This window comes from Eutrigla gurnardus (genome assembly GCF_963514095.1).
Source record: "Eutrigla gurnardus genome assembly, chromosome: 10".
Classification (NCBI taxonomy): Eukaryota; Metazoa; Chordata; class Actinopteri; order Perciformes; family Triglidae; genus Eutrigla; species Eutrigla gurnardus.
Window position 1 is genome coordinate 1,510,578 of NC_139924.1, and position 9,545 is coordinate 1,520,122.

The window sequence follows — 9,545 nt, forward strand, 5'->3', positions numbered from 1 at the left end:
TTCGCTTCAAAATAAAAGAACGAAAAACGGAAAATGACTCGTATCCCGTTATTCGTTTTAATAACGGAAAACGAGAAACGGAAAACGACTCGTTAACTGATATTAGATATTGTGTTCATGAACGGGATTCGGGGATGAAATAACAGGGCCATTTTTCATTCCAGATTTGCCGTACGTCTTGTTTAATGACCCGGAAGGCGCTGTGTTATGCTGCGAATTTACCTGAAAGCCTACTTTGAGACATTTAGGGGAGCTCTAAAACACTGTTCATAAATGCTCTAACAGCGTCTGATGCTCGCGTTTTGAAGTAAACCGACTGTTTTAAACACGCACCTAAAGCGTTATGACACGGACATAAAAGCGGTCCAAAACCGACGGGGAGAATCGGAGCCTCCGGCTTCGCCGCCGCCCCTCAGCTGTTGATCCTCGGTGTGCCGGGTCGGCTGCGCTCTGACTGACCGGGAGCCGCTCCGTGAGTCGGTGTCCAGCTCATGGAGCCTGCTAAGAACAGCGATTAATTAACATAGTGTAGCGTAACACGGACCGGCTTTCACACTTTTGGCTAATTTGTATAAAAACAACACACCAATTGATTTCGGGTTTAAAATGCATTGTAACGCGCGTTACTGAGATTTGTACCGAGTAAAATATTACAAATTTTTTTTTTGTAATGCCTTACATTACCGCGTTACAGCAAAACGTAATGCATTACGGTAATGCATTACTTTTGTCGCCCTGCGTGGTCGCCGTCGGTGTGTGAATGTGTGTGTTAATGGGTGAATGTCAGTCATTGATGTAAAGCACTTTGGAGAAGAGCGCTATATAAATGAGGCCATTTACCATTTATATAAATACTAGGGCTGTCAAAAGATTGATTTTTTTAATCGCGATTAATCGCATTTTGTCCATAGTTAACTCGCGATTAATCGCAAATTAATCGCATTTTTTGGCACATTTTTTTTCTTCTTCTAAATGTACCTTAATGTATTTTTTTCATATTCTTAATACTTTTAACAACATAAGGCAAATATACTTGATTTATGAAAAAGTTTTATTTAACACTTCAAATATCCCCTTACCAAAACATGGGATCAAAACTGGGTTATAAGAATATATCACAAACAATTAAAGTGAACATGTCACAGGAGATAGTGTAACAGGAGATAAGTACAGTTAGGATATAAGTGCATTGGCTTGCAAGTGATATCTCAGACTGGACGTACTTCTATGGTAGCTCATTTCATACCCACAGTACGCGCAGATGACTTTGGTCTTATTGACTGAACCATCCGGCAGTCTTTTGAAGGTGAACAGCTTTTCACATAAGGTGCGTGTCCACAGGCAGCGGCGAATGTCGAGAGACGGCGCGCGAGTTGGCCGCTCCTCATTTGCCTTGAAGTCGAATCTACTTTATGTTAATCAGAGGCGCCGGGCTCGACTCGCTGCCTCGGGAACGCTCGCGAACGCTCGCAAAAATCTGTTGTTTGAAGGAGAGCGCCTGTCAATCATCCTCCAGTGGCAGCCCACCAAGCCTGCAATACTGGGAAGCGGCGCGTCCACACGCGTTTAAAATCGCCCCTGTGGACACGTACCTATAGACAATGAATGGGACGCGGGGAAACACCGCTGCCTGTGGACACGCACCTTCCCTCTGGATCAAGACTACAGGTGCCACCGACGGCCATAAATCATACAATGCGCGTTTTTTTTTTTTTTAATACCGAGCGTTAATCGCGCGTTAAAAAAATTAACGGCGTTAAGAGGATGTTGCGTTAACGCGTTAACTTGACAGCCCTAATAAATACATAAATATCCATAAAGCCAACATTGGGAAATGAATAATATTCCACGTAGAGGTAGACATTGTTTTTTTTAATTATATTTCTATTATCATTCAATGTTTGTATTCATGTAGGCCTATTAACAAGACCTCCCATCATATAAAAAGGCCTACACCACAATGTACAGAAGTTTACATCAAGCGACCAAGATAAAAAAAAAAAAAATTCTCCACAAGGTGGCCGCCGAGTGTGGACCTGAACACACGTGTGTCGAGCTATGAGCGCGTGCACATGAAAGAGGCGGCATTTGCAGCATTTGACCAATCGCAAACATGGATCAGTCTACGGGCAGTGGAGCGGCGTCACGTACGAGGAGCGAACCATAATCTTACAGAAATACAAAGAAGTAAAACATATAATACAGGCAAAAGGCAACAGTTTCATCTGCCAAATGCAGGAAGGACAGCTGACAAAAACTCACGACTGTGAATTCGTAAGTCGTATTAATAGTATCAAGTTGTATAATATGACTGCCCCATCATAAAGACCGGCAAAATCCTTTTGTCTGTCCCTGACGATGTTTTATATGAGAGATACAGATTCTCATCGGAGGGAATGACTTATCTGTGTCAGTGTACAGCCTACTTACCACTTTAAATTATGTTTTTGTGTGTATTTTATTTGCTTTATTTGTTGGTTTTACACAGCCGGGATTGCAGCTGAAAGAATTAGGCTCATATTGTCATAAACCACGTTATAAGAATACATGTAAGTTCATTATTTTAAAGTTATATTTTTGGCCTTTTATTGCGGAAGGACATCGTGAGAGTTAAAGGGGCGAGAGAAAGCGACGACATGATTTAAAAGACGGCCACAGGGCGTATTCGAAACCGGGAACGCTGCAGAGAGTCTCGGTACATGGGGCGGTAACTGGTATACCACTGAGCTATCACTACAGTTAACGTGCCCATTCAATCAGTCAGATGTACTATTGTCCTTATGATGGGGCAGAAATATTATACTACTACTAATACTATTAATACGACTTACTCATTCACACAGTCGGTGAGTTTTTGCCAGCTGTCCTTCCTGCATTTGGCTATGAAACTGTTGCCTTTTGCCTGCATTATATGTTTAACTTCTTCGTATTTCTGTTAGATTATGGTTCACTGCTCGTACGTGAAATACGCCGCTCCGCTGCCGTAGACTGATCCATGTTTGTGATTGGTCAAATGCTGCAAACGTCGCCTCTTTCATGTGCACGCGCTCATAGCTCGACAGGGAAACCCTGGGTTGACTTAACGAGTTCATAACCAGCTTCGTGTGACCGCTTATCTCTGATTGTCTTTGTTAGGGTTACTTAAGCTGGATCTCTGAAAGATACCCTTGGTATGTTGAACTCGCTTCGTAGTACAGGCCCCAGCTATAAAGTTGCTGGATTCCCTTCCGCTTATTGCCAGATCGTTGATTCAGTATACGTGGTTGTACTCCTCGTGTGGCTCACCTCTGTACCTTTTTGGATTCCGTGCTCCATTACTAGCTTGTGGGGCTCTCTGCCGCCTGCTCTCCTGCGTCTCCCCGCAGACCTGGACCAGAATCAGAAGAAACTAAATTCGAGAGGAGCCACTGTACTGAGCAACAATAATGAAGCAGACGCAAGAGTAACAATTGAGTAGCCACTCTTATATTTTTTACAGTGGACAAAATGATTTGTCTGGTTTGTACAGAATACAAAATATTAACCCAAACAGTAAGAAAATTAAAAAAGTAGTGTGCACACTAAAACCAAAAATGTCCGTTGGGGCCCTTAAAATAAAAAAGGAGTTGTTGCAGGTTCTATTGTTGTAGAGTTTTTGCAAGTTCACCTGATTCCAAGGCTCCTTGTAGTGTAATGTAAGTGTATTATGTGTGTGAATGAGTGTGTACGTGGATATCTCCTCGGTGCTGATCTTTCTTCAGGGTAGTTGGCTCGCCATCTGTTACAGCAGGAAGTTGTCCTGAACCTCAGACTCTTCAGTCCTCCTAAAAAACCTGACCTGTAGACAACACAATACATTCAACACTATCCATTCTCAGATGCATCATTAGGGATAATCTAATACATCTAATTCTGACATAAATCTTCATCTCTATTCAAATCTCAAATCTCTGTCTCAGTTGTATTAGGGCTGCAACGATTCATCGAGTTACTCGATTAACTCGATTATGAAAATTCCTCGAGGCAAAACATCTGCCTCGAAGCCTCGTTAAATTCCTATGACGCGCCTATGTGCAGGGATCCGATTGTTCCACACGGACCGTTGTTCAGGAAGCACCAGCGCGTCATACACGGTCATTCATTCTGAATTTAGTTGGCGCGATGGCGGAAAGTATCGGGGCTAAACAACGGTATCCTGCTTGCCCATGTGAACGATTTATTTCTGACAACAAAACGAATGCGTAAAGTAGTAAAATGTGTGACTAGATGTCTCCTCGTCTCCGTGGCGCATTTATCCGTTTTGTTGTATATCGATCACTTCTCATCCGCCATCTTGCGAGTGACGTATAGAGTTACGTTTATGCATCGGACGCTCGTATTCGCTCCCGTAGCAGCTTTTACAGCCAATCGGAAAGCCTGATTTACGCTTGGCTGTGAGTTGCCCAAACGGACGGAGGAGTTCAAAGCAGAGAAAAGAATGGTCAAACAGTTACTGTAGTGATAGAGAAAGCTAAATACATAAATGGCACAGAAGAAGTATACACTATATACACACATATTTAGGGCAGGGAGAGGAAAGGGCCATTGCTGGCAAAACAAAACGTAAATTAAATGTTATCCATGTTTTATCCAAGTTGATTTAACTGTATTGTTGTTAAATTCTCACTGGCACTTAATAAATGGGCTTAGTTTTGGAGCCAAATTTTGTAGTTGGAATGAATACCGTAGATGACCAAATAATCGCCCGCGTGCAAATACGCGCCTGTGCTCTAATAGCCGCCGGGGGTCCGACCTCATTTTGCATAATAAACGCCGGTTCAATTAAACGCCCGGGCGATTAAGTGTTTACCATAGTCTTGCACAGAAAACAAAAGTTTTTTTTTAACAGCACTTCACCGGCTCTCACCTCTTCTGTCAGTCAGCCCCTCCTCTCGCGCTCTCTCTCTCTCTCGCATGCAGGCGCGCGCGCACACACACACACAGACACACAAACACAGGCGCGCTAGACTGAGGGATATAGGGATATAGATAAATGCGCTAATGTACAGTGTTGAAATTACCGCGATCGATCCCCCCTTCCGTTATCATTCATAACACTGCTCTGATCAGCTCCCTGTGTCGCGGTAACACAGACAAACTGTCTTTGTATTTATTGTCTGATGTCAATAAAGATGCGTCGGGGGGAAAAAGTAGTTTTGTTCCAGTGGTGCTATGGTGAGCTCCTAGTTCTTTGCATGATGGTCTGGTGCTGCTCATTGCAAAAATAAATTGTAGCCTGTTGCAAATACGCGCCTGGTTCTTATAAACGCCTGGGCTCCAAGTCGATTTAGCATATTAAACGCCCGGGCTACTAAATGGTCATCTACGGTACCTCTGTTTATTTTTTTTAGAAATGCTTGATCATTTTACAGCCACATCATTTTCGTTATGCATTATTTGTTTTGGTTGTTTAAAAACGCAATTTTTTTTTATCCGATTCCTCGATTAATCGATCGATAAAGTGCTAAATTAATCGATTACAAAAAGAATCGATAGCTGCAGCCCTAAAGTGTATCATTTATGAGAACTAAATACTAAAGTGCTCACACATTTACCCGTTCATGTGAACAGTTTCAATAATACTTGTGGTAAGTAACCATTAACATACAAAATATAATTTATCATTAACATATCAGAACCATGTGCAAATAACATAACAGTACACATTTTGAGTTAGACTCAGAGGTATTAAAGAATTGTGCTTAGTTTACTCTTACACTATAGGCCTATTCATGTCCGAGATCTGCACCAAAAATTACCCTCTAGTTGCTTTAAACTCAGTTGGAATAACATAAATGTCTTCAATAAATTGCATGGTACAAAATAAAATATTATTTTACATTCATCACATTCACAACATACCAAATTACTCTTTTTTCTCCCTTTAAATTGGCATAAGGAAAATAAAACACTTCCCCTTTAATTATATTCTACGGAAGCGCATTGCATTCACTAGATAAAAAAAAATTAGACGCCTTATCTCGTAATTATGAGATCATGATCTCGTAATTATGAGATCAGGATCTCGTAATTATGAGAAAACATCTCGTAATTATGAGATCAGGAATCCCAACGTCTTGAGATGCGTGCGCAGTGTTGACATACTGATATTGAAACCATCCTCATTTCCAGAAACCTCAAAATGTCTCAGTATCTCAAGCCGAAAAGGTGGTAATAGCAGATTAACTGCGATAGCGCCATCATTGCCACTGAGAGAGGACTATCTTTTATCTTTTTCTCATAATTACGAGAACCTGATCTCATAATTACGAGATCTTTTCTCGTAATTACGAGATAAGGCGTCTAATTGTTTTTGTTATCCAGTGAATGCAATGCGCTTCCGTAATATTCACATCAGCATAAAATAATAAACACAATGTGCATTTGTTCAGAAGTATTTTACCCGTATTCATTTCAATTTACTCTGATAACCCTAATATCACCGCTGCTTTCTTTTAGCACACGGAAAAAAAAGAGGGAAATAGCACCAGAGCAGCTAAAGAGCACATTTCTCACCGTTGCTCTGTGTATCAAGGTGAAGCACGCCGATGCCGAACTTCGTAGCAGCTCTCCGGATGAAAGGCAAGCAGTTAGCCTGTTAGGCACATAGCTAGCATTAGCATGGACGACGACGGTAAGCGTCAACAAGCTGTTTTTTCATCGGATAATTGACTCGTCTTACCGACGTAACTCTCCTTCGTTCAGTCACTTGGCTCCGGACCTCCACTGGGTAAGTGCTCCGACTCTCTCTTTTTCCTTTTCCACAGGTAAACTCCGGTTTTTTCTCCTGTTTTCCTCTTCTCCTTAGCACGCAGCTGCCCTCGCTTCTCTGGCTGGGATCCGAACTAGGTACCCCACGTGGGACCATGCGAGTTGAGCGGTGCATTCAAATGCAGTAGGAAAACTGACACTTTGGCGATGCAAAACAAATAAAGATAAATAAAATAAACAGTTTCTCTTCTTTTATTGTACTCAGTTAACTGTGCGTTTCTTTTACACCTGGTTACACATGTAATTGGACTGTGGGAGGAAGCCGGAGAACCCGGAGAGAACCCACGCTAACACGGGGAGAACATGCAAACTCCACACAGAAGGAACCCGGGGCCGACCCGACATCGAATCCGGGACCCTCTTGCTGTGAGGCGAGAGTGCTACCCACTACACCACCGTGCAGCCCGCAGATAGATATGAGAGTGGTATTAATTTCTCTATTATTATTATTTTATTCATTATTATTTATTCATGGGGATTCAAATTGAGTTCTGAAGGCATGTTTTAAAACTATTGAGTTTGGTTTTTTTTCCACATTTTTTTTTATTATTTCCTCCCATCCACTTATACATCCAGTTAATTTTACAAGTGGTCTAAGTAGACAAACAATCAGCATAAGTTTGTTTACATAAAAAAATAAATAAATACACATTTTGAAACATCAAAAACACATAATAATAAACAAATAAAAGAAACAACAACAAACAAACACACAAAAATATCTACATATCAAAAGTAAAATAATAAAACAATCATGGGTTATAAATTATCTTTGCCTAAATACACTTAATCAATTAAATTATATCAGCACATACATATCTTCCTCATGCACCTCTGGGTATCCCTTATGGTCCAACTCCTATCTCTAGAAAAATAGAATAAATAAGAACTCTTTGAATTATCAATCCATTTGTTCCCCCACCACCTCCATTAATGGTAACCATCTTTCTATAAACGCTTCCTTCTGTAATCGTAACATATATGTGATTTTTTCCATTGTGTAAATATTTCTTATAATTGCTACCCATTCAGCGTTGGTGGGGGGATCCTACTTAAGCCATCTTAATGTAATTGCTTTCTTTGCTGCTATTAGTAATATTTGTAGGATATATATCCTTTTCCTGTTGAAAGTGATATCTGGTTTCATCCCAAGAATAGCTATCAGAGGGTTTCTTACCAGATCAACTTCTAGTGCTTTGTTCACAGTCACAAAAATTGATTTCCAAAAGTTGTCTAACAATGGACATTGCCAAAATATATGTAAATGAGTTGCTATGTTTTCACCACATCCCCTCCAACACATGCTTGTCTGATTAATCTTTGCCATAATTTCAGGTGTTCTAAAAAATCTATTTACTATCTTCCATTGAAACTCTCTCCACGAATTAGCATTAGTAACTTTATGTATCTGAGTGCAAATCTCTATCCAGGCTTCCTCACTAATTTCCTGTTGTAGCTCTGTATCCCACTTTTTTTTTCACATAACAGGTATTATCCTTTGTCATTAGTGTCAGGTTTCTATATAAATTAGTTATCGGCTTTTGTATGTTTACGGCCGCGCTTAGAGGTTGCTAGTTCAAATTCTGTAAATCTCACAGAGTTTTTGAGCACATTGTGAGAGACAGGACAAGTTTGTCTACAAAATTGGAAAATATCACGTCTGTAGAGTGAAAATTGTGGCCGGGAGGAGTTTGGAAAGGAAAAAAATCTGAAGTATTTCGAGGAACCCTCACACTCTAAGCGATGATGTCATCCACTCTAACCCAGAAGGTTCCGCGCAATACACACCCATTATAAACTCATGATTTCTCCCAAAACGATCATGGTCGTTGAACAGTGATTGGTCAAAAACGATATGACCTATTGAAACGTGGTAGCACGCCGATCCCAATCAAACCGCACGTTTTGATATATAATTTGTCCTACAACTCTTAAAGCTGTAGAAGTTTTAGGCACTCGAAATTCGTCCGGAAGATGAAAAATAAAAACTAGGAAAAAATCCTATGAATAACAATAGTGCTCGGTGCGATTGCACCGTGGCCCTAACTAGATTACAATTAATAGTTGTTTTTCTAAAAAAAAAAAAAAAAAAAAAATTGCTGTAATTTATATACAACAAAAACCGGTAAAAGTTATCCTGTAATATACTGTAATCCTATTTACAGTTATTAACAGCAATTTTACAATACTTTTTACTTTTTTAAATACTTTTTTTGCCAGGTATTTACTGTAAATTCTACAGTCAATTTGTTACAGTTTACTCTCAGAAGTCCATCATGCACCGGATCCAGTTTGTACAAATTACTTTTTACCAGCTTCAAATGTTTGTCATTGACTGAATGAGATGACTGCAGTTTCAGCTTGGACGAGATCTACAGGACATAAATAAGTGTCCAAAAAGTAATACAATTGATATCTAAAGAAAATAATATAACATGCCAACAATAAACATAAATGGCTCCTACAGATGTATTTTTTCTGTCAGGATGAGGTTTCTTTCGTGAACTGTTTTGAGTCCTAACATTCTGTGGATGTAGTCGGCGTTGATGTACTATGTGAGTCACTATGCCATTTGTTGAGGCTGTGGTCCAGGCTGGTACTGCATATTCAAAAATGGATATGATGTATGTTTGATAAACCTTGAGGATGATTTCCAGTGATGCTCCATGTTTTTGTAATCAGCAAATTGTGAGACATGTCCAACGGTGGGTGGAGGGTAGTAAACATCGCAGATGTAGATGAAAAAAGTAGTGGAC

At 40.2% G+C, this 9,545-nt stretch overlaps 1 long non-coding RNA gene across 1 annotated transcript; it reads right to left on the reverse strand.

Annotated features, from left to right (window-relative positions):
• Window positions 1-3,443: 3,443 nt before the first annotated feature.
• LOC311020140 lies at window positions 3,444-6,857 on the reverse strand. Its single transcript, XR_014597873.1, has 3 exons — window positions 6,701-6,857; window positions 6,535-6,613; window positions 3,444-3,817 (listed from the first exon to the last, which is right to left on the reverse strand). It is a non-coding gene; the product is annotated as an uncharacterized lncRNA (long non-coding RNA).
• Between the last annotated feature and the right edge of the window lie 2,688 nt (window positions 6,858-9,545).